We start from the raw sequence: 22,764 nt of genomic DNA on the forward strand, positions 1-22,764 counted from the left end.
ATACAGAGGGACCACTTACATCTCTGGCGCTCACTTTTATCCTCATCATCATCATCATCATCATCATCATCGTCACACAGTGGCTCGTGTACTTCACTCCTCATGTGCATTCAATCATCTCATATTATGCCCATGTGCAATACTCATTTTCTGAATGTATGCTTTCATATAAGATAATATAAGATACAACTTTATTCTCCTGAAGGACATCGGGTGTTGACAGAGGGAGTGAAACATGAGGGAGGAGGACCAGGTGAGGCCTGCTGCTCAGAGGGCCAAAATGCTTACGGCACCGGGTATTCCCAGGCGGTCTCCCATCCAAGTACTAACCTGGCCCGATGCTGCTTAGCTTCCGAGATCAGACGAGATCGGGCGTGTTCAGAGTGGTATGGCCGTAAACGAGGAGAGCAGCCACACAGAGGCTCTTTATAGGTGAGACAGACCCAGTTCAAGTCACCGTGTACACATGACTACACTCAAGTTCATGTATATCACAATTTACATGATGCCTTCATCAGAAGAACACTAACATTTCAGATAAGATAAGATACAACTTTGTTCTCCCGAGGGAAATTGCTTGTTCACAGAGGGAGTGAAACATGAGGGAGGAGGACCAGGTGAGGCCTGCTGCTCAGAGGGCCAAAATGCTTACTGCACCGGGTATTCCCAGGCGGTCTCCCATCCAAGTACTAACCTGGCCCGACGCTGCTTAGCTTCCGAGATCAGACGAGATCGGGCATGTTCAGAGTGGTCTGGCCGTAAACGAGGAGAGGAGCCACACAGAGGCTCTTTATAGGTGAGACAGACCCAGTTCAAGTCACCGTGTACACATGACTACACTCAAGTTCATGTATATCACAATTTACATGATGCCTTCATCAGAAGAACACTAACATTTCAGATAAGATAAGATACAACTTTGTTCTCCCGAGGGAAATTGCGTGTTCACAGAGGGAGTGAAACATGAGGGAGGAGGACCAGGTAAGGCCTGCTGCTCAGACGGCCAAAATGCTTACGGCACCGGGTATTCCCAGGCGGTCTCCCATCCAAGTACTAACCTGGCCCGACGCTGCTTAGTTTCCGAGATCAGACGAGATCAGTCGTGTTCAGAGTGGTCTGGCCGTAAACGAGGAGAGGAGCCACACAGAGGCTCTTTATAGGTGAGACAGACCCAGTTCAAGTCACCGTGTACGCATGACTACACTCAAGTTCATGTATATCACAATTTACATGATGCCTTCATCAGAAGAACACTAACATTTCAGATAAGATAAGATACAACTTTGTTCTCCCGAGGGAAATTGCGTGTTCACAGAGGGAGTGAAACATGAGGGAGGAGGACCAGGTGAGGCCTGCTGCTCAGAGGGCCAAAATGCTTACGGCACCGGGTATTCCCAGGCGGTCTCCCATCCAAGTACTAACCTGGCCCGACGCTGATTAGCTTCCGAGATCAGACGAGATCGGGCATGTTCAGAGTGGTATGGCCGTAAACGAGGAGAGCAGCCACACAGAGGCTCTTTATAGGTGAGACAGACCCAGTTCAAGTCACCGTGTACACATGACTACACTCAAGTTCATGTATATCACAATTTACATGATGCCTTCATCAGAAACACAAATTCCTGGATAATGAAGTCTTACCTAATGAAACTGATAATCATCACATAGAACATACAGAGGGACCACTTACATCTCTGGCGCTCACTTTTATCCTCATCATCATCATCATCATCATCATCATCGTCACACAGTGGCTCGTGTACTTCACTCCTCATGTGCATTCAATCATCTCATATTATGCCCATGTGCAATACTCATTTTCTGAATGTATGCTTTCATATAAGATAATATAAGATACAACTTTATTCTCCTGAAGGACATCGGGTGTTGACAGAGGGAGTGAAACATGAGGGAGGAGGACCAGGTGAGGCCTGCTGCTCAGAGGGCCAAAATGCTTACGGCACCGGGTATTCCCAGGCGGTCTCCCATCCAAGTACTAACCTGGCCCGATGCTGCTTAGCTTCCGAGATCAGACGAGATCGGGCGTGTTCAGAGTGGTATGGCCGTAAACGAGGAGAGCAGCCACACAGAGGCTCTTTATAGGTGAGACAGACCCAGTTCAAGTCACCGTGTACACATGACTACACTCAAGTTCATGTATATCACAATTTACATGATGCCTTCATCAGAAGAACACTAACATTTCAGATAAATATGATACAACTTTGTTCTCCAGAGGGAAATTGCGTGTTCACAGAGGGAGTGAAACATGAGGGAGGAGGACCAGGTGAGGCCTGCTGCTCAGAGGGCCAAAATGCTTACGGCACCGGGTATTCCCAGGCGGTCTCCCATCCAAGTACTAACCTGGCCCGACGCTGATTAGCTTCCGAGATCAGACGAGATCGGGCATGTTCAGAGTGGTATGGCCGTAAACGAGGAGAGCAGCCACACAGAGGCTCTTTATAGGTGAGACAGACCCAGTTCAAGTCACCGTGTACACATGACTACACTCAAGTTCATGTATATCACAATTTACATGATGCCTTCATCAGAAACACAAATTCCTGGATAATGAAGTCTTACCTAATGAAACTGATAATCATCACATAGAACATACAGAGGGACCACTTACATCTCTGGCGCTCACTTTTATCCTCATCATCATCATCATCATCATCATCATCGTCACACAGTGGCTCGTGTACTTCACTCCTCATGTGCATTCAATCATCTCATATTATGCCCATGTGCAATACTCATTTTCTGAATGTATGCTTTCATATAAGATAATATAAGATACAACTTTATTCTCCTGAAGGACATCGGGTGTTGACAGAGGGAGTGAAACATGAGGGAGGAGGACCAGGTGAGGCCTGCTGCTCAGAGGGCCAAAATGCTTACGGCACCGGGTATTCCCAGGCGGTCTCCCATCCAAGTACTAACCTGGCCCGATGCTGCTTAGCTTCCGAGATCAGACGAGATCGGGCGTGTTCAGAGTGGTATGGCCGTAAACGAGGAGAGCAGCCACACAGAGGCTCTTTATAGGTGAGACAGACCCAGTTCAAGTCACCGTGTACACATGACTACACTCAAGTTCATGTATATCACAATTTACATGATGCCTTCATCAGAAGAACACTAACATTTCAGATAAGATAAGATACAACTTTGTTCTCCCGAGGGAAATTGCTTGTTCACAGAGGGAGTGAAACATGAGGGAGGAGGACCAGGTGAGGCCTGCTGCTCAGAGGGCCAAAATGCTTACTGCACCGGGTATTCCCAGGCGGTCTCCCATCCAAGTACTAACCTGGCCCGACGCTGCTTAGCTTCCGAGATCAGACGAGATCGGGCATGTTCAGAGTGGTCTGGCCGTAAACGAGGAGAGGAGCCACACAGAGGCTCTTTATAGGTGAGACAGACCCAGTTCAAGTCACCGTGTACACATGACTACACTCAAGTTCATGTATATCACAATTTACATGATGCCTTCATCAGAAGAACACTAACATTTCAGATAAGATAAGATACAACTTTGTTCTCCCGAGGGAAATTGCGTGTTCACAGAGGGAGTGAAACATGAGGGAGGAGGACCAGGTAAGGCCTGCTGCTCAGACGGCCAAAATGCTTACGGCACCGGGTATTCCCAGGCGGTCTCCCATCCAAGTACTAACCTGGCCCGACGCTGATTAGTTTCCGAGATCAGGCGTGTTCAGAGTGGTCTGGCCGTAAACGAGGAGAGGAGCCACACAGAGGCTCTTTATAGGTGAGACAGACCCAGTTCAAGTCACCGTGTACGCATGACTACAATCAAGTTCATGTATATCACAATTTACATGATGCCTTCATCAGAAGAACACTAACATTTCAGATAAGATAAGATACAACTTTATTCTCCTGAGGGAAATTGCGTGTTGACAGAGGGAGTGAAACATGAGGGAGGAGGACCAGGTGAGGCCTGCTGCTCAGAGGGCCAAAATGCTTACGGCACCGGGTATTCCCAGGCGGTCTCCCATCCAAGTACTAACTTGGCCCGACGCTGATTAGCTTCCGAGATCAGACGAGATCGGGCATGTTCAGAGTGGTATGGCCGTAAACGAGGAGAGCAGCCACACAGAGGCTCTTTATAGGTGAGACAGACCCAGTTCAAGTCACCGTGTACACATGACTACACTCAAGTTCATGTATATCACAATTTACATGATGCCTTCATCAGAAACACACATTTCTGGATAATGAAGTCTTACCTAATGAAACTGATAATCATCACATAGAACATACAGAGGGACCACTTACATCTCTGGCGCTCACTTTCATCCTCATCATCATGATCATCATCATCATCATCGTCACACAGTGGCTCGTGTACTTCACTCCTCATGTGCATTCAATCATCTCATATTATGCCCATGTGCAATACTCATTTTCTGAATGTATGCTTTCATATAAGATAAGATAAGATACAACTTTATTCTCATGAGGGACATTGGGTGTTGACAGAGGGAGTGAAACATGAGGTAGGAGGACCAGGTGAGGCCTGCTGCTCAGATGGCCAAAATGCTTACGGCACCGGTTATTCCCAGGCGGTCTCCCATCCAAGTACTAACCTGGCCCGACGCTGCTTAGCTTCCGAGATCAGACGAGATCGGGCGTGTTCAGAGTGGTATGGCCGTAAACGAGGAGAGCAGCCACACAGAGGCTCTTTATAGGTGAGACAGACCCAGTTCAAGTCACCGTGTACACATGACTACACTCAAGTTCATGTATATCACAATTTACATGATGCCTTCATCAGAAGAACACTAACATTTCAGATAAGATAAGATACAACTTTGTTCTCCCGAGGGAAATTGCGTGTTCACAGAGGGAGTGAAACATGAGGGAGGCGGACCAGGTGAGGCCTGCTGCTCAGAGGGCCAAAATGCTTACTGCACCGGGTATTCCCAGGCGGTCTCCCATCCAAGTACTAACCTGGCCCGACGCTGCTTAGCTTCCGAGATCAGACGAGATCAGGCATGTTCAGAGTGGTATGGCCGTAAACGAGGAGAGTAGCCACACAGAGGCTCTTTATAGGTGAGACAGACCCAGTTCAAGTCACCGTGTACGCATGACTACACTCAAGTTCATGTATATCACAATTTACATGATGCCTTCATCAGAAGAACACTAACATTTCAGATAAGATAAGATACAACTTTGTTCTCCCGAGGGAAATTGCGTGTTCACAGAGGGAGTGAAACATGAGGGAGGCGGACCAGGTGAGGCCTGCTGCTCAGAGGGCCAAAATGCTTACTGCACCGGGTATTCCCAGGCGGTCTCCCATCCAAGTACTAACCTGGCCCGACGCTGCTTAGCTTCCGAGATCAGACGAGATCGGGCGTGTTCAGAGTGGTATGGCCGTAAACGAGGAAGGCAGCCACACAGAGGCTCTTTATAGGTGAGACAGACCCAGTCCAAGTCACCGTGTACACATGACTACACTCAAGTTCATGTATATCACAATTTACATGATGCCTTCATCAGAAACACACATTTCTGGATAATGAAGTCTTACCTAATGAAACTGATAATCATCACATAGAACATACAGAGGGACCACTTACATCTCTGACGCTCACTTTCATCCTCATCATCATCATTGTCACACAGTGGCTCGTGTACTTCACTCCTCATGGGCATTCAATCATCTCATATTATGCCCATGTGCAATACTCATTTTCTGAATGTATGATTTCATATAAGATAAGATAAGATACAACTTTATTCTCCTGAGGGACATTGGGTGTTGACAGAGGGAGTGAAACATGAGGGAGGAGGACCAGGTGAGGCCTGCTGCTCAGAGGGCCAAAATGCTTACTGCACCGGGTATTCCCAGGCGGTCTCCCATCCAAGTACTAACCTGGCCCGACGCTGCTTAGCTTCAGAGATCAGACGAGATCGGGCGTGTTCAGAGTGGTATGGCCGTAAACAATGAAAACAGCCACTCAGAGGCTCTTTATAGGTAAGACAGACCCAGTTCAAGTCACTGTGTACACATAACTACACTCAAGTTCATGTATATCACAATTGACATGATGCCTTCATCATAAACACACATTTCAGATAAGATAAGATACAACTTAATTCTCCTGAGGGAAATTGCGTGTTGACAGAGGGAGTGAAACATGAGGGAGGAGGACCAGGTGAGGCCTGCTGCTCAGAGGGCCAAAATGCTTACTGCACCGGGTATTCCCAGGCGGTCTCCCATCCAAGTACTAACTTGGCCCGACGCTGCTCAGCTTCCGAGATCAGACGAGATCGGGCGTGTTCAGAGTGGTATGGCCGTAAACGAGGAGAGCAGCTACACAGACGCTCTTTTTAGGTGAGACAGACCCAGTTCAAGTCACCGTGTACACATGACTACACTCAAGTTCATGTATATCACAATTTACATGATGCCTTCATCAGAAACACACATTTCTGGATAATGAAGTCTTACCTAATGAAACTGATAATCATCACATAGAACATACAGAGGGACCACTTACATCTCTGGCGCTCACTTTCATCCTCATCATCATCATCATCATCATCATCATCGTCACACAGTGGCTCGTGTACTTCACTCCTCATGTGCATTCAATCATCTCATATTATGCCCATGTGCAATACTCATTTTCTGAATGTATGATTTCATATAAGATAAGATACAACTTTATTCTCCCGAGGGACATTGGGTGTTGACAGAGGGAGTGAAACATGAGGGAGGAGGACCAGGTGAGGCCTGCTGCTCAGAGGGCCAAAATGCTTACGGCACCGGGTATTCCCAGGCGGTCTCCCATCCAAGTACTAACCTGGCCCAACGCTGCTTAGCTTCCGAGATCAGACGAGATCAGGCGTGTTCAGAGTGGTATGGCTGTAAACGAGGAGAGCAGCCACACAGAGGCTCTTTATAGGTGAGACAGTCCCAGTTCAAGTCACTGTGTACGCATGACTACACTCAAGTTCATGTATATCACAATTTACATGATGCCTTCATCAGAAGAACACTAACATTTCAGATAAGATAAGATACAACTTCATCCTCCCGAGGGAAATTGCGTGTTGACAGAGGGAGTGAAACATGAGGGAGGAGGACCAGGTGAGGCCTGCTGCTCAGAGGGCCAAAATGCTTACTGCACCGGGTATTCCCAGGCGGTCTCCCATCCAAGTACTAACCTGGCCCTACGATGCTTAACTTCTGAGATCAGACGAGATCGGGCGTGTTCAGAGTGGTATGGCCGTAAACGAGGAGAGCAGCCACACAGAGGCTCTTTATAGGTGAGACAGACCCAGTTCAAGTCACCGTGTACACATGACTACACTCAAGTTCATGTATATCACAATTTACATGATGCTTTCATCAGAAGAACACTAACATTTCAGATAAGATAAGATACAACTATATTCTCCCGAGGGAAATTGCGTGTTGACAGAGGGAGTGAAACATGAGGGAGGAGGACCAGGTGAGGCCTGCTGCTCAGAGGGCCAAAATGCTTACGGCACCGGGTATTCCCAGGCGGTCTCCCATCCAAGTACTAACCTGGCCCGACGCTGATTAGCTTCCGAGATCAGACGAGATCGGGCGTGTTCAGAGTGGTATGGCCTTAAACGAGGAAAGCAGCCACACAGAGGCTCTTTATAGGTGAGACAGACCCAGTTCAAGTCACTGTTTACGCATGACTACACTCAAGTTCATGTATATCACAATTTACATGATGCCTTCATGAGTGGAACACTAACATTTCAGATAAGATAAGATACAACTTTATTCTCCCGAGGTAAATAGCGTGTTCACAGAGGGAGTGAAACATGAGGGAGGAGGACCAGGTGAGGCCTGCTGCTCAGAGGGCCAAAATGCTTACTGCACTGGGTATTCCCATGCGGTCTCCCATCCAAGTACTAACCTGGCCCGACGCTGCTTAGCTTCCGAGATCAGACGAGATCGGGCGTGTTCAGAGTGGTATGGCCGTAAACGAGATGAGCAGCCACACAGAGGCTCTTTATAGGTGAGACAGACCCGGTTCAAGTCACCGTGTACACATGACTACACTCAAGTTCATGTATATCACAATTTACATGATGCCTTTATCAGAAACACACATTTCTGGATAATGAAGTCTTACCTAATGAAACTGATAATCATCACATAGAACATACAGAGGGACCACTTACATCTCTGACGCTCACTTTCATCCTCATCATCATCATTGCCACACAGTGGCTCGTGTACTTCACTCCTCATGTGCATTCAATCATCTCATATTATGCCCATGTGCAATACTCATTTTCTGAATGTATGCTTTCATATAAGATAAGATAAGATAAAACCAGGTGAGGCCTGCTGCTCAGAGGGCCAAAACGCTTACGGCACCGGGTATTCCCAGGCGGTCTCCCATCCAAGTACTAACCTGGCCCGACGCTGCTTAGCTTCCGAGATCAGACGAGATCAGGCGTGTTCAGAGTGGTATGGCCGTAAACGAGGAGAGTAGCCACACAGAGGCTCTTTATAGGTGAGACAGACCCAGTTCAAGTCACCGTGTACGCATGACTACACTCAAGTTCATGTATATCACAATTTACATGATGCCTTCATCAGAAGAACAGTGACATTTCAGATAAGATAAGATACAACTTTATTCTCCCGAGGGAAATTGCGTGTTCACAGAGGGAGTGAAACATGAGGGAGGAGGACCAGGTGAGGTCTGCTGCTCAGAGGGCCAAAATGCTTACTGCACCGGGTATTCCCAGGCGGTCTCCCATCCAAGTACTAACCTGGCCCGACGCTGCTTAGCTTCCGAGATCAGACGAGATCAGGCGTGTTCAGAGTTGTATGGCCGTAAACAAGGAGAGCAGCCACACAGAGGCTCTTTTTAGGTGAGACAGACCCAGTTCAAGTCACCGTGTACACATGACTACACTCAAGTTCATGTATATCACAATTTACATGATGCCTTCATCAGAAACACACATTGCTGGATAATGAAGTCTTACCTAATGAAATGATAATCATCACATAGAACATACAAAGGGACCACTTACATCTCTGGCGCTCACTTTCATTCTCATCATCATCATCATCGTCACTCAGTGGCTCGTGTACTTCACTCCTCATGTGCATTCAATCATCTCATATTATGCCCATGTGCAATACTCATTTTCTGAATGTATGCTTTCATATAACATAAGATAAGATACAACTTTATTCTCCCGAGGGACATTGGGTGTTGACAGAGGGAGTTAAACATGAGGGAGGAGGACCAGGTGAGGCCTGCTGCTCAGAGGGCCAAAATGCTAACGGCATCGGGTATTCCCAGGCAGTCTCCCATCCAAGTACTAACCTGGCCCGACGCTGATTAGCTTCCGAGATCAGACGAGATCGGGCCTGTTCAGAGTGGTATGGCTGTAAACGAGGAGAGCAGCCACACAGAGGCTCTTTATAGGTGAGACAGACCCAGTTCAAGTCACCGTGTACACATGACTACACTCAAGTTCATGTATATCACAATTTACATGATGCCTTCATCAGTAACACACATTTCTGGATAATGAAGTCTTACCTAATGAAACCGATAATCATCACATAGAACATAAAGAGGGACCACAAACATCTCTGACGCTCACTTTCATCCTCATCATCATCATTGTCACACAGTGGCTCGTGTACATCACTCCTCATATGCATTCAATCATCTCATATTATGCCCATGTGCAATACTCATTTTCTGAATGTATGCTTTCATATAAGATAAGATAAGATAAAACCAGGTGAGGCCTGCTGCTCAGAGGGCCAAAACGCTTATGGCACCGGGTATTCCCAGGCGGTCTACCATCCAAGTACCAACCTGGCCCGACGCTGCTTAGCTTCCGAGATCAGACGAGATCGGGCGTGTTCAGAGTGGTCTGGCCGTAAACGAGGAGAGGAGCCACACAGAGGCTCTTTATAGGTGCGACAGACCCAGTTCAAGTCACCGTGTACGCTTGACTACACTCAAGTTCATGTATATCACAATTTACATGATGCCTTCATCAGAAGAACACTAACATTTCAGATAAGATAAGATACAACTTTGTTCTCCCGAGGGAAATTGCGTGTTCACAGAGGGAGTGAAACATGAGGGAGGAGGACCAGGTGAGGCCTGCTGCTCACAGGGCCAAAATGCTTACGGCACCGGGTATTCCCAGGCGGTCTCCCATCCAAGTACTAACCTGGCCCGACGCTGCTTAGCTTCCGAGATCAGACTAGATCGGGCATGTTCAGAGTGGTATGGCCGTAAACGAGGAGAGCAGCCACACAGAGGCTCTTTATAGGTGAGACAGACCCAGTTCAAGTCACCGTGTACAAATGACTACACTCAAGTTCATGTATATCACAATTTACATGATGCCTTTATCAGAAACACACATTTCTGGATAATGAAGTCTTACCTAATGAAACTGATAATCATCACATAGAACATACAGAGGGACCACTTACATCTCTGGCGCTCACTTTCATCCTCATCATCATCATTGTCGCACAGTGGCTCGTGTACTTCACTCCTCATGTGCATTCAATCATCTCATATTATGCCCATGTGCAATACTCATTTTCTGAATGTATGATTTCATATAAGATAAGATAAGATACAACTTCATTCTCCTGAGGGACATTGGGTGTTGACAGAGGGAGTGAAACATGAGGGAGGAGGACCAGGTGAGGCCTGCTGCTCAGAGGGCCAAAATGCTTACTGCACCGGGTATTCCCAGGCGGTCTCCCATCCAAGTACTAACCTGGCCCGACGCTGCTTAGCTTCCGAGATCAGACGAGATCAGGCGTGTTCAGAGTGGTATGGCCGTAAACGAGGAGAGTAGCCACACAGAGGCTCTTTATAGGTGAGACAGACCCAGTTCAAGTCACCGTGTACGCATGACTACACTCAAGTTCATGTATATCACAATTTACATGATGCCTTCATCAGAAGAACAGTGACATTTCAGATAAGATAAGATACAACTTTATTCTCCCGAGGGAAATTGCGTGTTCACAGAGGGAGTGAAACATGAGGGAGGAGGACCAGGTGAGGTCTGCTGCTCAGAGGGCCAAAATGCTTACTGCACCGGGTATTCCCAGGCGGTCTCCCATCCAAGTACTAACCTGGCTCGACGCTGCTTAGCTTCCGAGATCAGACGAGATCAGGCGTGTTCAGAGTTGTATGGCCGTAAACAAGGAGAGCAGCCACACAGAGGCTCTTTTTAGGTGAGACAGACCCAGTTCAAGTCACCGTGTACACATGACTACACTCAAGTTCATGTATATCACAATTTACATGATGCCTTCATCAGAAACACACATTTCTGGATAATGAAGTCTTACCTAATGAAATGATAATCATCACACAGAACATACAAAGGGACCACTTACATCTCTGGCGCTCACTTTTATCCTCATCATCATCATCATCATCATCATCATCATCATCATCGTCACACAGTGGCTCGTGTACTTCACTCCTCATGTGCATTCAATCATCTCATATTATGCCCATGTGCAATACTCATTTTCTGAATGTATGATTTCATATAAGATAAGATAAGATACAACTTTATTCTCCTGAGGGACATTGGGTGTTGACAGAGTGAGTGAAACATGAGGGAGGAGGACCAGGTGAGGCCTGCTGCTCAGACGGCCAAAATGCTTACGGCACCGGGTATTCCCAGGCGGTCTCCCATCCAAGTACTAACCTGGCCCGACGCTGCATAGCTCCCGAGATCAGACGAGATCGGGCGTGTTCAGAGTGGTATGGCCGTAAACGAGGAAAGCAGCCACTCAGAGGCTCTTTATAGGTAAGACAGACCCAGTTCAAGTCACCGTGTACACAAAACTAGACTCAAATTCATGTATATCACAATTGACATGATGCCGTCGTCATGAACACACATTTCAGATAAGATAAGATACAACTTTATTCTCCCGAGGGAAATTGCGTGTTGACAGAGGGAGTGAAACATGAGGGAGGAGGACCAGGTGAGGCCTGCTGCTCAGAGGGCCAAAATGCTTACGGCACCGGGTATTCCCAGGCGGTCTCCCATCCAAGTACTAACCTGTCCCGACGGTGATTAGCTTCCGAGATCAGACGAGATCGGGCATGTTCAGAGTGGTATGGACGTAAACGAGGAGAGAAGCCACACAGATGCTCTTTATAGGTGAGACAGACCCAGTTCAAGTCACCGTGTACACATGACTACACTCAAGTTCATGTATATCACAATTTACATGATGCCTTCATCAGAAACACACATTTCTGGATAATGAAGTCTCACCTAATGAAACTGATAATCATCACATAGAAGATACAGAGGGACCACTTACATCTCTGGCGCTCACTTTTATCCTCATCATCATCATCATCATCATCATCATCGTCACACAGTGGCTCGTGTACTTCACTCCTCATGTGCATTCAATCATCTCATATTATGCCCATGTGCAATACTCATTTTCTGAATGTATGCTTTCATAAAAGATAAGATAAGATACAACTTTATTCTCCTGAGGGACATTGGGTGTTGACAGAGGGAGTGAAACATGAGGGAGGAGGACCAGGTGAGGCCTGCTGCTCAGACGGCCAAAATGCTTACGACACCGGGTATTCCCAGGCGGTCTCCCATCCAAGTACTAACCTGGCCCGACGCTGATTAGCTTCCGAGATCAGACGAGATCGGGCGTGTTCAGAGTGGTCTGGCCGTAAACGAGGAGAGGAGCCACACAGAGGCTCTTTATAGGTGAGACAGACCCAGTTCAAGTCACCGTGTACGCATGACTACACTCAAGTTCATGTATATCACAATTTACATGATGCCTTCATCAGAAGAACACTAACATTTCAAATAAGATAAGATACAACTTTGTTCTCCCGAGGGAAATTGCGTGTTCACAGAGGGAGTGAAACATGAGGGAGGAGGACCAGGTGAGGCCTGCTGCTCAGACGGCCAAAATGCTTACGGCACCGGGTATTCCCAGGCGGTCTCCCATCCAAGTACTAACCTGGCCCGACGCTGCTTAGCTTCCGAGATCAGACGAGATCGGGCGTGTTCAGAGTGGTCTGGCCGTAAACGAGGAGAGGAGCCACACAGAGGCTCTTTATAGGTGAGACAGACCCAGTTCAAGTCACCGTGTACAAAAGACTACACTCAAGTTCTTGTATATCACAATTTACATGATGCCTTTATCAGAAACACACATTTCTGGATAATGAAGTCTTACCTAATGAAACTGATAATCATCACATAGAACATACAGAGGGACCACTTACATCTCTGACGCTCACTTTCATCCTCATCATCATCATTGTCACACAGTGGCTCGTGTACTTCACTCCTCATGTGCATTCAATCATCTCATATTATGCCCATGTGCAATACTCATTTTCTGAATGTATGATTTCATATAAGATAAGATAAGATACAACTTTATTCTCCCGAGGGACATTGGGTGTTGACAGAGGGAGTGAAACATGAGGGATGAGGACCAGGTGAGGCCTGCTGCTCAGAGGGCCAAAATGCTTACTGCACCGGGTATTCCCAGGCGGTCTCCCATCCAAGTACTAACCTGGCCCGACGCTGCTTAGCTCCCGAGATCAGACGAGATCGGGCGTGTTCAGAGTGGTATGGCCGTAAACGAGGAAAGCAGCCACTCAGAGGCTCTTTATAGGTAAGACAGACCCAGTTCAAGTCACCGTGTACACAAAACTACACTCAAGTTCATGTATATCACAATTGACATGATGCTGTCATCATTAACACACATTTCAGATAAGATAAGATACAACTTTATTCTCCCTAGGGAAATTGCGTGTTGACAGAGTGAGTGAAACATGAGGGAGGAGGACCAGGTGAGGCCTGCTGCTCAGAGGGCCAAAATGCTTACAGCACCGGGTATTCCCAGGCGGTCTCCCATCCAAGTAGTAACCTGGCCCGACGCTGATTAGCTTCCGGGATCAGACGAGATCGGGCGTGTTCAGAGTGGTATGGCCGTAAACGAGGAGAGCAGCCACACAGAGGCTCTTTATAGGTGAGACAGACCCAGTTCAAGTCACTATGTACGCATGACTACACTCAAGTTCATGTATATCACAATTTACATGATGCCTTCATCAGAAACACACATTTCTGGATAATGAAGTCTTACTTTATGAAACTGATAATCATCACAAAGAATATAAAGAGGGACCACTAACATCTCTGACGCTCACTTTCATCATCATCATCATCATCATCATCATCATCATCATCATCGTCACACAGTGGCTCGTGTACTTCACTTCTCATGTGCATTCAATCTTCTCATATTATGCCCATGTGCAATACTCATTTTCTGAATGTATGCTTTCATATAAGATAAGATAAGATGCAACTTTATTCTCCCGAGGAACATTGCTTGTTCACAGAGGGAGTGCAACATGAGGGAGGAGGACCAGGTGAGGCCTGCTGCTCAGAGGGCCAAAATGCTTACGGCACCGGGTATTCCCAGGCGGTCTCCCATCCAAGCACTAACCTGGCCTGACGCTGCTTAGCTTCCGAGATCAGACGAGATCGGGCGTGTTCAGAGTGGTATGGCCGTAAACGAGGAGAGCAGCCACACAGAGGCTCTTTATAGGTGAGACAGACCCGGTTCAAGTCACCGTGTACACATGACTACACTCAAGTTCATGTATATCACAATTTACATGATGCCTTTATCAGAAACACACATTTCTGGATAATGAAGTCTTACCTAATGAAACTGATAATCATCACATAGAACATACAGAGGGACCACTTACATTTCTGACGCTCACTTTCATCCTCATCATCATCATTGTCACACAGTGGCTCGTGTACTTCACTCCTCATGTGCATTCAATCATCTCATATTATGCCCATGTGCAATACTCATTTTCTGAATGTATGATTTCATATAAGATAAGATAAGATACAACTTTATTCTCCCGAGGGACATTGGGTGTTGACAGAGGGAGTGAAACATGAGGGAGGAGGACCAGGTGAGGCCTGCTGCTCAGAGGGCCAAAATGCTTACGGCACCGGGTATTCCCAGGCGGTCTCCCATCCAAGTACTAACCTGGCCCGACGCTGCTTAGCTTCCGAGATCAGACGAGATCAGGCGTGTTCAGAGTGGTATGGCCGTAAACGAGGAGAGCAGCCACACAGAGGCTCTTTATAGGTGAGACAGACTCAGTTCAAGTCACCGTGTACGCATGACTACACTCAAGTTCATGTATATCACAATTTACATGATGCCTTCATCAGAAGAACACTAACATTTCAGAAAAGATAAGATACAACTTTGTTTCCCCGAGGGAAATTGCGTGTTCACAGAGGGAGTGAAACATGAGGGAGGAGGACCAGGTGAGGCCTGCTGCTCAGAGGGCCAAAATGCTTACGGCACCGGGTATTCCCAGGCGGTCTCCCATCCAAGTACTAACCTGGCCCGACGCTGATTAGCTTACGAGATCAGACGAGATCGGGTGTGTTCAGAGTGGTATGGCCGTAAACGAGGAGAGCAGCCACACAGAGGCTCTTTATAGGTGAGACAGACCCAGTTCAAGTCACCGTGTACACATGACTACACTCAAGTTCATGTATATCACAATTTACATGATGCCTTTATCAGAAACACACATTTCTGGATAATGAAGTCTTACCTAATGAAACTGATAATCATCACATAGAACATACAGAGGGACCACTTACATCTCTGACGCTCACTTTCATCATCATCATCATCATCATCGTCACACAGTGGCTCGTGTACTTCACTCCTCATGTGCATTCAATCATCTCATATTATGCCCATGTGCAATACTCATTTTCTGAATGTATGCTTTCATATAACATAAGATAAGATACAACTTTATTCTCCTGAGGGACATTGGGTGTTGACAGAGGGAGTTAAACATGAGGGAGGAGGACCAGGTGAGGCCTGCTGCTCAGAGGGCCAAAATGCTAACGGCACCGGGTATTCCCAGGCAGTCTCCCATCCAAGTACTAACCTGGCCCGACGCTGATTAGCTTCCGAGATCAGACGAGATCGGGCCTGTTCAGAGTGGTATGGCTGTAAACGAGGAGAGCAGCCACACAGAGGCTCTTTATAGGTGAGACAGACCCAGTTCAAGTCACCGTGTACACATGACTACACTCAAGTTCATGTATATCACAATTTCCATGATGCCTTCATCAGAAACACACATTTCTGGATAATGAAGTCTTACCTAATGAAACCGATAATCATCACATAGAACATAAAGAGGGACCACTAACATCTCTGACGCTCACTTTCATCCTCATCATCATCATTGTCACACAGTGGCTCGTGTACATCACTCCTCATGTGCATTCAATCATCTCATATTATGCCCATGTGCAATACTCATTTTCTGAATGTATGCTTTCATATAAGATAAGATAAGATAAAACCAGGTGAGGCCTGCTGCTCAGAGGGCCAAAACGCTTACGGCACCAGGTATTCCCAGGCGGTCTCCCATCCAAGTACTAACCTGGCCCGACGCTGATTAGCTTCCGAGATCAGACGAGATCGGGCATGTTCAGAGTGGTATGGCCGTAAACGAGGAGAGCAGCCACACAGAGGCTCTTTATAGGTGAGACGGACCCAGTTCAAGTCACCGTGTACACATGACTACACTCAAGTTCATGTATATCACAATTTAAATGATGCCTTTATCAGAAACACACATTTCTGGATAATGAAGTCTTACCTAATGAAACTGATAATCATCACATAGAACATACAGAGGGACCACTTACAACTCTGGCGCTCACTTTCATCCTCATCATCATCATCATCATCATCATCATCGTCACACAGTGGCCGTGTACTTCACTCCTCATGTGCATTCAATCATCTCATATTATGCCCATGTGCAATACTCATTTTCTGAATGTATGCTTTCATATAAGATAAGATAAGATACAACTTTATTCTCATGAGGGACATTGGGTGTTGACAGAGGGAGTGAAACATGAGGGAGGAGGACCAGGTGAGGCCTGCTGCTCAGAGGGCCAAAATACTTACGGCACCAGTTATTCCCAGGCGGTCTCCCATCCAAGTACTAACCTGGCCCGACGCTGATTAGCTTCCGAGATCAGACGAGATCGGGCGTGTTCAGAGTGGTATGGCCGTAAACGAGGAGAGCAGCCACACAGAGGCTCTTTATAGGTGAGACAGACCCAGTTCAAGTCACTTTGTACACATGACTACACTCAAGTTCATGTATATCACAATTTACATGATGCCTTCATCAGAAGAACACTAACATTTCAGATAAGATAAGATACAACTTTGTTCTCCCGAGGGAAATTGCGTGTTCACAGAGGGAGTGAAACATGAGGGAGGAGGACCAGGTGAGGCCTGCTGCTCAGAGGGCCAAAATGCTTACGGCAGCGGGTATTCCCAGGCGGTCTCCCATCCAAGTACTAACCTGGCCCGACGCTGCTTAGCTTCCGAGATCAGACGAGATCGGGCATGTTTAGAGTGGTCTGGCCGTAAACGAGGAGAGGAGCCACACAGAGGCTCTTTATAGGTGAGACAGACCCAGTTCAAGTCACCTTGTACGCATGACTACAGTCAAGTTCATGTATATCACAATTTACATGATGCCTTCATCAGAAGAACACTAACATTTCAGATAAGATAAGATACAACTTTGTTCTCCCGAGGGAAATTGCGTGTTCACAGAGGGAGTGAAACATGAGGGAGGAGGACCAGGTGAGGCCTGCTGCTCAGACGGCCAAAATGCTTACGGCACCGGGTATTCCCAGGCGGTCTCCCATCCAAGTACTAACCTGGCCCGACGCTGCTTAGCTTCCGAGATCAGACGAGATCGGGCGTGTTCAGAGTGGTATGGCCGTAAACGAGGAGAGGAGCCACACAGAGGCTCTTTATAGGTGAGACGGACCCAGTTCAAGTCACCGTGTACACATGACTACACTCAAGTTCATGTATATCACAATTTACATGATGCCTTCATCAGAAGAACACTAACATTTCAGATAAGATAAGATACAACTTTGTTCTCCCGAGGGAAATTGCGTGTTCACAGAGGGAGTGAAACATGAGGGAGGAGGACCAGGTGAGGCCTGCTGCTCAGAGGGCCAAAATGCTTACGGCACCGGGTATTCCCAGGCGGTCTCCCATCCAAGTACTTACCTGGCCCGACGCTGCTTAGCTTCCGAGATCAGACGAGATCGGGCATGTTTAGAGTGGTCTGGCAGTAAACGAGGAGAGGAGCCACACAGAGGCTCTTTATAGGTGAGACAGACCCAGTTCAAGTCACCTTGTACGCATGACTACAGTCAAGTTCATGTATATCACAATTTACATGATGCCTTCATCAGAAGAACACTAACATTTCAGATAAGATAAGATACAACTTTGTTCTCCCGAGGGAAATTGCGTGTTCACAGAGGGAGTGAAACATGAGGGAGGAGGACCAGGTGAGGCCTGCTGCTCAAACGGCCAAAATGCTTACGGCACCGGGTATTCCCAGGCGGTCTCCCATCCAAGTACTAACCTGGCCCGACACTGCTTAGCTTCCGAGATCAGACGAGATCGGGCGTGTTCAGAGTGGTATGGCCGTAAACGAGGAGAGGAGCCACACAGAGGCTCTTTATAGGTGAGACGGACCCAGTTCAAGTCACCGTGTACACATGACTACACTCAAGTTCATGTATATCACAATTTAAATGATGCCTTTATCAGAAACACACATTTCTGGATAATGAAGTCTTACCTAATGAAACTGATAATCATCACATAGAACATACAGAGGGACCACTTACAACTCTGGCGCTCACTTTCATCCTCATCATCATCATCATCATCATCATCATCGTCACACAGTGGCTCGTGTACTTCACTCCTCATGTGCATTCAATCATCTCATATTATGCCCATGTGCAATACTCATTTTCTGAATGTATGATTTCATATAAGATAAGATAAGATACAACTTTATTCTCCTGAGGGACATTGGGTGTTGACAGAGGGAGTGAAACATGAGGGAGGAGGACCAGGTGAGGCCTGCTGCTCAGAGGGCCAAAATGCTTACTGCACCGGGTATTCCCAGGCGGTCTCCCATCCAAGTACTAACCTGGCCCGACGCTGCTTAGCTTCCGAGATCAGACGAGATTGGGCATGTTCAGAGTGGTATGGCCGTAAACGAGGAAAGCAGCCACTCAGAGGCTCTTTATAGGTAAGACAGACCCAGTTCAAGTCACCGTGTACACAAAACTACACTCAAGTTCATGTATATCACAATTTACATGATGCCTTCATCAGAAGAACACTAACATTTCAGATAAGATAAGATACAATTTTGTTCTCCCGAAGGAAATTGCGTGTTCACAGAGGGAGTGAAACATGAGGGAGGAGGACCAGGTGAGGCCTGCTGCTCAGACGGCCAAAATGCTTACGGCACCGGGTACTCCCAGGCGGTCTCCCATCCAAGTACTAACCTGGCCCGACACTGCTTAGCTTCCGAGATCAGACGAGATCGGGCGTGTTCAGAGTGGTCTGGCCGTAAACGAGGAGAGGAGCCACACAGAGGCTCTTTATAGGTGAGACAGACCCAGTTCAAGTCACCGTGTACGCATGACTACACTCAAGTTCATGTATATCACAATTGACATGATGCCTTCATCAGAAGAACACTAACATTTCAGATAAGATAAGATACAACTTTATTCTCCCGAGGGAAATTGCGTGTTGACAGAGGGAGTGAAACATGAGGGAGGAGGACCAGGTGAGGCCTGCTGCTCAGAGGGCCAAAATGCTTACGGCACCGGGTATTCCCAGGCGGTCTCCCATCCAAGTACTAACCTGGCCCGACGCTGATTAGCTTCCGAGATCAGACGAGATCGGGCATGTTCAGAGTGGTATGGCCGTAAACGAGGAGAGCAGCCACACAGAGGCTCTTTATAGGTGAGACAGACCCAGTTCAAGTCACCGTGTACACATGACTACACTCAAGTTCATGTATATCACAATTTACATGATGCCTTTATCAGAAACACACATTTCTGGATAATGAAGTCTTACCTAATGAAACTGATAATCATCACATAGAACATACAGAGGGACCACTTACATCTCTGGCGCTCACTTTCATCCTCATCATCATCATCATCATCATCATCATCGTCACACAGTGGCTCGTGTACTTCACTCCTCATGTGCATTCAATCATCTCATATTATGCCCATGTGCAATACTCATTTTCTGAATGTATGCTTTCATATAAGATAAGATAAGATACAACTTTATTCTCATGAGGGACATTGGGTGTTGACAGAGGGAGTGAAACATGAGGGAGGAGGACCAGGTGAGGCCTGCTGCTTAGAGGGCCAAAATGCTTACGGCACCGGTTATTCCCAGGCGGTCTCCCATCCAAGTACTAACCTGGCCCGACGCTGATTAGCTTCCGAGATCAGACGAGATTGGGCGTGTTCAGAGTGGTATGGCCGTAAACGAGGAAAGCAGCCACACAGAGGCTCTTTATAGGTGAGACAGACCCAGTTCAAGTCACCGTGTACACATGACTACACTCAAGTTCATGTATATCACAATTTACATGATGCCTTCATCAGAAGAACACTAACATTTCAGATAAGATAAGATACAACTTTGTTCTCCCGAGGGAAATTGCGTGTTCACAGAGGGAGTGAAACATGAGGGAGGAGGACCAGGTGAGGCCTGCTGCTCAGAGGGCCAAAATGCTTACGGCACCGGGTATTCCCAGGCGGTCTCCCATCCAAGTACTAACCTGGCCCGACGCTGCTTAGCTTCCGAGATCAGACGAGATCGGGCGTGTTCAGAGTGTAATGGCCGTAAACGAGGAGAGCAGCCACACAGAGGCTCTTTATAGGTGAGACAGACCCAGTTCAAGTCACCGTGTACACATGACTACACTCAAGTTCATGTATATCACAATTTACATGATGCCTTTATCAGAAACACACATTTCTGGATAATGAAGTCTTACCTAATGAAACTGATAATCATCACATAGAACATACAGAGTGACCACTTACATCTCTGACGCTCACTTTCATCCTCATCATCATCATTGTCACACAGTGGCTCGTGTACTTCACTCCTCATGTGCATTCAATCATCTCATATTATGCCCATGTGCAATACTCATTTTCTGAATGTATGATTCCATATAAGATAACATAAGATACAACTTTGTTCTCCCGAGGGAAATTGCGTGTTCACAGAGGGAGTGAAACATGAGGGAGGAGGACCAGGTGAGGCCTGCTGCTCAGAGGGCCAAAATGCTTACTGCACCGGGTATTCCCAGGCAGTCTCCCATCCAAGTACTAACCTGGCCCGACGCTGCTTAGCTTCCGAGATCAGACGAGATCGGGCATGTTCAGAGTGGTATGGCCGTAAACGAGGAGAGCAGCCACACAGAGGCTCTTTATAGGTGAGACAGACCCAGTTCAAGTCACCGTGTACACATGACTACACTCATACATGTATATCACAATTTACATGATGCCTTCATCAGAAACACTAATTTCTGGATAATGAAGTCTTACCTAATGAAACTGATAATCATCACATAGAACATACAGAGGAACCACTTACATCTCAGGCGCTCACTTTCATCCTCTTCATCATCAATATCATCATCATCATCATCGTCACACAGTTGCTCGTGTACTTCACTCCTTATCTGAAATGTTAGTGTTCTTCTGATGAAGGCATCATGTAAATTGTGATATACATGAACTTGAGTGTAGTCATGTGTACACGGTGACTTGAACTGGGTCTGTCTCACCTATAAAGAGCCTCTGTGTGGCTGTTTTCCTCGTTTACGGCCATACCACTCTTAACACGCCCGATCTCGTCTGATCTCGGAAGCTAATCAGCGTCGGGCCAGGTTAGTACTTGGATGGGAGACCGCCTGGGAATACCCGGTGCCGTAAGCATTTTGGCCCTCTGAGCAGCAGGCCTCACCTGGTCCTCCTCCCTCATGTTTCACTCCCTCTGTCAACACGCAATTTCCTTCAGGAGAACAAAGTTGTATCTTATCTTATCTGAAATGTGTGTTTATGATGAAGGCATCATGTCAATTGTGATATACATGAACTTGAGTGTAGTTATGTGTACACAATGACTTGAACTGGGTCTGTCTTACCTATAAAGAGCCTCTGAGTGGCTGCTATCCTCGTTTACGGCCATACCACTCTGAACACGCCCGATCTCGTCTGATCTCTGAAGCTAAGCAGCGTCGGGCCAGGTTAGTACTTGGATGGGAGACCGCCTGGGAATACCCGGTGCAGTAAGCATTTTGGCCCTCTGAGCAGCAGGCCTCACCTGGTCCTCCTCCCTCACGTTTCACTCCCTCTGTCAACACCCAATGTCCTTTAGGAGAATAAAGTTGTATCTTATCGTATCTTATATGAAATCATACATTCAGAAAATGAGTATTGCACATGGGCATAATATGAGATGATTGAATGCACATGAGGAGTGAAGTACACGAGCCACTGTGTGACAATGATGATGATGAGGATGAAAGTGAGCGTCAGAGATGTAAGTGGTCCCTCTGTATGTTCTATGTGATGATTATCAGTTTCATTAGGTAAGACTTCATTATCCAGAAATGTGTGTTTCTGATAAAGGCATCATGTAAATTGTGATATACATGAACTTGAGTGTAGTCCTGTGTACACGGTGACTTG

At 46.8% G+C, this 22,764-nt stretch overlaps 40 non-coding genes and 10 pseudogenes across 40 annotated transcripts; 2 read left to right on the forward strand and 48 right to left on the reverse strand.

The window, feature by feature from the left end:
• Positions 1–281: 281 nt before the first annotated feature.
• Positions 282–400, reverse strand: LOC142997124 (5S ribosomal RNA). The gene has a single exon (XR_012961861.1). It is a non-coding gene; the product is annotated as a 5S ribosomal RNA (ribosomal RNA).
• Positions 401–645: 245 nt separating this feature from the next.
• On the reverse strand, positions 646–764 carry LOC142997737 (5S ribosomal RNA). The gene has a single exon (XR_012962449.1). It is a non-coding gene; the product is annotated as a 5S ribosomal RNA (ribosomal RNA).
• Positions 765–1,009: 245 nt separating this feature from the next.
• On the reverse strand, positions 1,010–1,128 carry LOC142998057 (5S ribosomal RNA; annotated as a pseudogene).
• A 245-nt stretch (positions 1,129–1,373) lies between these two features.
• On the reverse strand, positions 1,374–1,492 carry LOC142997224 (5S ribosomal RNA). Its single transcript, XR_012961958.1, has one exon. It is a non-coding gene; the product is annotated as a 5S ribosomal RNA (ribosomal RNA).
• A 460-nt stretch (positions 1,493–1,952) lies between these two features.
• Positions 1,953–2,071, reverse strand: LOC142997125 (5S ribosomal RNA). Its single transcript, XR_012961862.1, has one exon. It is a non-coding gene; the product is annotated as a 5S ribosomal RNA (ribosomal RNA).
• Positions 2,072–2,315: 244 nt separating this feature from the next.
• Positions 2,316–2,434, reverse strand: LOC142997225 (5S ribosomal RNA). The gene has a single exon (XR_012961959.1). It is a non-coding gene; the product is annotated as a 5S ribosomal RNA (ribosomal RNA).
• Positions 2,435–2,894: 460 nt separating this feature from the next.
• On the reverse strand, positions 2,895–3,013 carry LOC142997126 (5S ribosomal RNA). Its single transcript, XR_012961863.1, has one exon. It is a non-coding gene; the product is annotated as a 5S ribosomal RNA (ribosomal RNA).
• Positions 3,014–3,258: 245 nt separating this feature from the next.
• LOC142997738 (5S ribosomal RNA) lies at positions 3,259–3,377 on the reverse strand. The gene has a single exon (XR_012962450.1). It is a non-coding gene; the product is annotated as a 5S ribosomal RNA (ribosomal RNA).
• A 245-nt stretch (positions 3,378–3,622) lies between these two features.
• LOC142998386 (5S ribosomal RNA) lies at positions 3,623–3,731 on the reverse strand (annotated as a pseudogene).
• A 245-nt stretch (positions 3,732–3,976) lies between these two features.
• Positions 3,977–4,095, reverse strand: LOC142997640 (5S ribosomal RNA). The gene has a single exon (XR_012962356.1). It is a non-coding gene; the product is annotated as a 5S ribosomal RNA (ribosomal RNA).
• Positions 4,096–4,555: 460 nt separating this feature from the next.
• LOC142998844 (5S ribosomal RNA) lies at positions 4,556–4,674 on the reverse strand. Its single transcript, XR_012963133.1, has one exon. It is a non-coding gene; the product is annotated as a 5S ribosomal RNA (ribosomal RNA).
• A 245-nt stretch (positions 4,675–4,919) lies between these two features.
• On the reverse strand, positions 4,920–5,038 carry LOC142997667 (5S ribosomal RNA). Its single transcript, XR_012962382.1, has one exon. It is a non-coding gene; the product is annotated as a 5S ribosomal RNA (ribosomal RNA).
• Positions 5,039–5,283: 245 nt separating this feature from the next.
• Positions 5,284–5,402, reverse strand: LOC142997177 (5S ribosomal RNA). Its single transcript, XR_012961912.1, has one exon. It is a non-coding gene; the product is annotated as a 5S ribosomal RNA (ribosomal RNA).
• A 445-nt stretch (positions 5,403–5,847) lies between these two features.
• On the reverse strand, positions 5,848–5,966 carry LOC142997677 (5S ribosomal RNA). Its single transcript, XR_012962392.1, has one exon. It is a non-coding gene; the product is annotated as a 5S ribosomal RNA (ribosomal RNA).
• Positions 5,967–6,207: 241 nt separating this feature from the next.
• LOC142998005 (5S ribosomal RNA) lies at positions 6,208–6,326 on the reverse strand (annotated as a pseudogene).
• Positions 6,327–6,781: 455 nt separating this feature from the next.
• Positions 6,782–6,900, reverse strand: LOC142997316 (5S ribosomal RNA). Its single transcript, XR_012962047.1, has one exon. It is a non-coding gene; the product is annotated as a 5S ribosomal RNA (ribosomal RNA).
• A 245-nt stretch (positions 6,901–7,145) lies between these two features.
• Positions 7,146–7,264, reverse strand: LOC142997821 (5S ribosomal RNA). Its single transcript, XR_012962529.1, has one exon. It is a non-coding gene; the product is annotated as a 5S ribosomal RNA (ribosomal RNA).
• A 245-nt stretch (positions 7,265–7,509) lies between these two features.
• On the reverse strand, positions 7,510–7,628 carry LOC142997579 (5S ribosomal RNA). Its single transcript, XR_012962298.1, has one exon. It is a non-coding gene; the product is annotated as a 5S ribosomal RNA (ribosomal RNA).
• A 245-nt stretch (positions 7,629–7,873) lies between these two features.
• Positions 7,874–7,992, reverse strand: LOC142997716 (5S ribosomal RNA). The gene has a single exon (XR_012962428.1). It is a non-coding gene; the product is annotated as a 5S ribosomal RNA (ribosomal RNA).
• Positions 7,993–8,377: 385 nt separating this feature from the next.
• On the reverse strand, positions 8,378–8,496 carry LOC142997065 (5S ribosomal RNA). The gene has a single exon (XR_012961805.1). It is a non-coding gene; the product is annotated as a 5S ribosomal RNA (ribosomal RNA).
• Positions 8,497–8,741: 245 nt separating this feature from the next.
• On the reverse strand, positions 8,742–8,860 carry LOC142997962 (5S ribosomal RNA). The gene has a single exon (XR_012962664.1). It is a non-coding gene; the product is annotated as a 5S ribosomal RNA (ribosomal RNA).
• A 447-nt stretch (positions 8,861–9,307) lies between these two features.
• LOC142998337 (5S ribosomal RNA) lies at positions 9,308–9,426 on the reverse strand (annotated as a pseudogene).
• Positions 9,427–9,811: 385 nt separating this feature from the next.
• Positions 9,812–9,930, reverse strand: LOC142998001 (5S ribosomal RNA; annotated as a pseudogene).
• Positions 9,931–10,175: 245 nt separating this feature from the next.
• On the reverse strand, positions 10,176–10,294 carry LOC142997403 (5S ribosomal RNA). Its single transcript, XR_012962129.1, has one exon. It is a non-coding gene; the product is annotated as a 5S ribosomal RNA (ribosomal RNA).
• Positions 10,295–10,739: 445 nt separating this feature from the next.
• Positions 10,740–10,858, reverse strand: LOC142997432 (5S ribosomal RNA). Its single transcript, XR_012962158.1, has one exon. It is a non-coding gene; the product is annotated as a 5S ribosomal RNA (ribosomal RNA).
• A 245-nt stretch (positions 10,859–11,103) lies between these two features.
• Positions 11,104–11,222, reverse strand: LOC142998195 (5S ribosomal RNA; annotated as a pseudogene).
• A 468-nt stretch (positions 11,223–11,690) lies between these two features.
• On the reverse strand, positions 11,691–11,809 carry LOC142997516 (5S ribosomal RNA). Its single transcript, XR_012962239.1, has one exon. It is a non-coding gene; the product is annotated as a 5S ribosomal RNA (ribosomal RNA).
• Positions 11,810–12,050: 241 nt separating this feature from the next.
• LOC142998249 (5S ribosomal RNA) lies at positions 12,051–12,169 on the reverse strand (annotated as a pseudogene).
• A 460-nt stretch (positions 12,170–12,629) lies between these two features.
• On the reverse strand, positions 12,630–12,748 carry LOC142997568 (5S ribosomal RNA). Its single transcript, XR_012962288.1, has one exon. It is a non-coding gene; the product is annotated as a 5S ribosomal RNA (ribosomal RNA).
• Positions 12,749–12,993: 245 nt separating this feature from the next.
• On the reverse strand, positions 12,994–13,112 carry LOC142998921 (5S ribosomal RNA). Its single transcript, XR_012963207.1, has one exon. It is a non-coding gene; the product is annotated as a 5S ribosomal RNA (ribosomal RNA).
• Positions 13,113–13,557: 445 nt separating this feature from the next.
• On the reverse strand, positions 13,558–13,676 carry LOC142997494 (5S ribosomal RNA). The gene has a single exon (XR_012962218.1). It is a non-coding gene; the product is annotated as a 5S ribosomal RNA (ribosomal RNA).
• Positions 13,677–13,917: 241 nt separating this feature from the next.
• Positions 13,918–14,036, reverse strand: LOC142997964 (5S ribosomal RNA). Its single transcript, XR_012962666.1, has one exon. It is a non-coding gene; the product is annotated as a 5S ribosomal RNA (ribosomal RNA).
• A 466-nt stretch (positions 14,037–14,502) lies between these two features.
• LOC142997619 (5S ribosomal RNA) lies at positions 14,503–14,621 on the reverse strand. Its single transcript, XR_012962335.1, has one exon. It is a non-coding gene; the product is annotated as a 5S ribosomal RNA (ribosomal RNA).
• Positions 14,622–15,066: 445 nt separating this feature from the next.
• Positions 15,067–15,185, reverse strand: LOC142998787 (5S ribosomal RNA). Its single transcript, XR_012963081.1, has one exon. It is a non-coding gene; the product is annotated as a 5S ribosomal RNA (ribosomal RNA).
• A 245-nt stretch (positions 15,186–15,430) lies between these two features.
• On the reverse strand, positions 15,431–15,549 carry LOC142997337 (5S ribosomal RNA). The gene has a single exon (XR_012962067.1). It is a non-coding gene; the product is annotated as a 5S ribosomal RNA (ribosomal RNA).
• Positions 15,550–15,997: 448 nt separating this feature from the next.
• Positions 15,998–16,116, reverse strand: LOC142998239 (5S ribosomal RNA; annotated as a pseudogene).
• Positions 16,117–16,501: 385 nt separating this feature from the next.
• Positions 16,502–16,620, reverse strand: LOC142997215 (5S ribosomal RNA). Its single transcript, XR_012961949.1, has one exon. It is a non-coding gene; the product is annotated as a 5S ribosomal RNA (ribosomal RNA).
• Positions 16,621–17,079: 459 nt separating this feature from the next.
• Positions 17,080–17,198, reverse strand: LOC142997408 (5S ribosomal RNA). The gene has a single exon (XR_012962134.1). It is a non-coding gene; the product is annotated as a 5S ribosomal RNA (ribosomal RNA).
• A 245-nt stretch (positions 17,199–17,443) lies between these two features.
• Positions 17,444–17,562, reverse strand: LOC142998104 (5S ribosomal RNA; annotated as a pseudogene).
• A 245-nt stretch (positions 17,563–17,807) lies between these two features.
• LOC142998673 (5S ribosomal RNA) lies at positions 17,808–17,926 on the reverse strand. The gene has a single exon (XR_012962972.1). It is a non-coding gene; the product is annotated as a 5S ribosomal RNA (ribosomal RNA).
• Positions 17,927–18,171: 245 nt separating this feature from the next.
• LOC142998102 (5S ribosomal RNA) lies at positions 18,172–18,290 on the reverse strand (annotated as a pseudogene).
• Positions 18,291–18,535: 245 nt separating this feature from the next.
• Positions 18,536–18,654, reverse strand: LOC142998632 (5S ribosomal RNA). The gene has a single exon (XR_012962933.1). It is a non-coding gene; the product is annotated as a 5S ribosomal RNA (ribosomal RNA).
• A 460-nt stretch (positions 18,655–19,114) lies between these two features.
• Positions 19,115–19,233, reverse strand: LOC142997901 (5S ribosomal RNA). Its single transcript, XR_012962606.1, has one exon. It is a non-coding gene; the product is annotated as a 5S ribosomal RNA (ribosomal RNA).
• Positions 19,234–19,478: 245 nt separating this feature from the next.
• On the reverse strand, positions 19,479–19,597 carry LOC142997088 (5S ribosomal RNA). Its single transcript, XR_012961826.1, has one exon. It is a non-coding gene; the product is annotated as a 5S ribosomal RNA (ribosomal RNA).
• Positions 19,598–19,842: 245 nt separating this feature from the next.
• On the reverse strand, positions 19,843–19,961 carry LOC142997226 (5S ribosomal RNA). Its single transcript, XR_012961960.1, has one exon. It is a non-coding gene; the product is annotated as a 5S ribosomal RNA (ribosomal RNA).
• Positions 19,962–20,421: 460 nt separating this feature from the next.
• LOC142997828 (5S ribosomal RNA) lies at positions 20,422–20,540 on the reverse strand. The gene has a single exon (XR_012962536.1). It is a non-coding gene; the product is annotated as a 5S ribosomal RNA (ribosomal RNA).
• A 245-nt stretch (positions 20,541–20,785) lies between these two features.
• On the reverse strand, positions 20,786–20,904 carry LOC142997539 (5S ribosomal RNA). The gene has a single exon (XR_012962261.1). It is a non-coding gene; the product is annotated as a 5S ribosomal RNA (ribosomal RNA).
• A 445-nt stretch (positions 20,905–21,349) lies between these two features.
• LOC142997721 (5S ribosomal RNA) lies at positions 21,350–21,468 on the reverse strand. The gene has a single exon (XR_012962433.1). It is a non-coding gene; the product is annotated as a 5S ribosomal RNA (ribosomal RNA).
• Positions 21,469–21,889: 421 nt separating this feature from the next.
• LOC142997216 (5S ribosomal RNA) lies at positions 21,890–22,008 on the forward strand. The gene has a single exon (XR_012961950.1). It is a non-coding gene; the product is annotated as a 5S ribosomal RNA (ribosomal RNA).
• A 241-nt stretch (positions 22,009–22,249) lies between these two features.
• On the forward strand, positions 22,250–22,368 carry LOC142997679 (5S ribosomal RNA). Its single transcript, XR_012962393.1, has one exon. It is a non-coding gene; the product is annotated as a 5S ribosomal RNA (ribosomal RNA).
• The last annotated feature ends 396 nt before the right edge of the window (positions 22,369–22,764 follow it).

The sequence above is a fragment of the Genypterus blacodes genome, unplaced genomic scaffold, assembly GCF_046128005.1.
Source record: "Genypterus blacodes isolate CSIRO-AG114 ecotype Tasmania unplaced genomic scaffold, CSIRO-AGI_Gbla_v1 ptg000039l_1, whole genome shotgun sequence".
NCBI classification, from domain to species: Eukaryota; Metazoa; Chordata; class Actinopteri; order Ophidiiformes; family Ophidiidae; genus Genypterus; species Genypterus blacodes.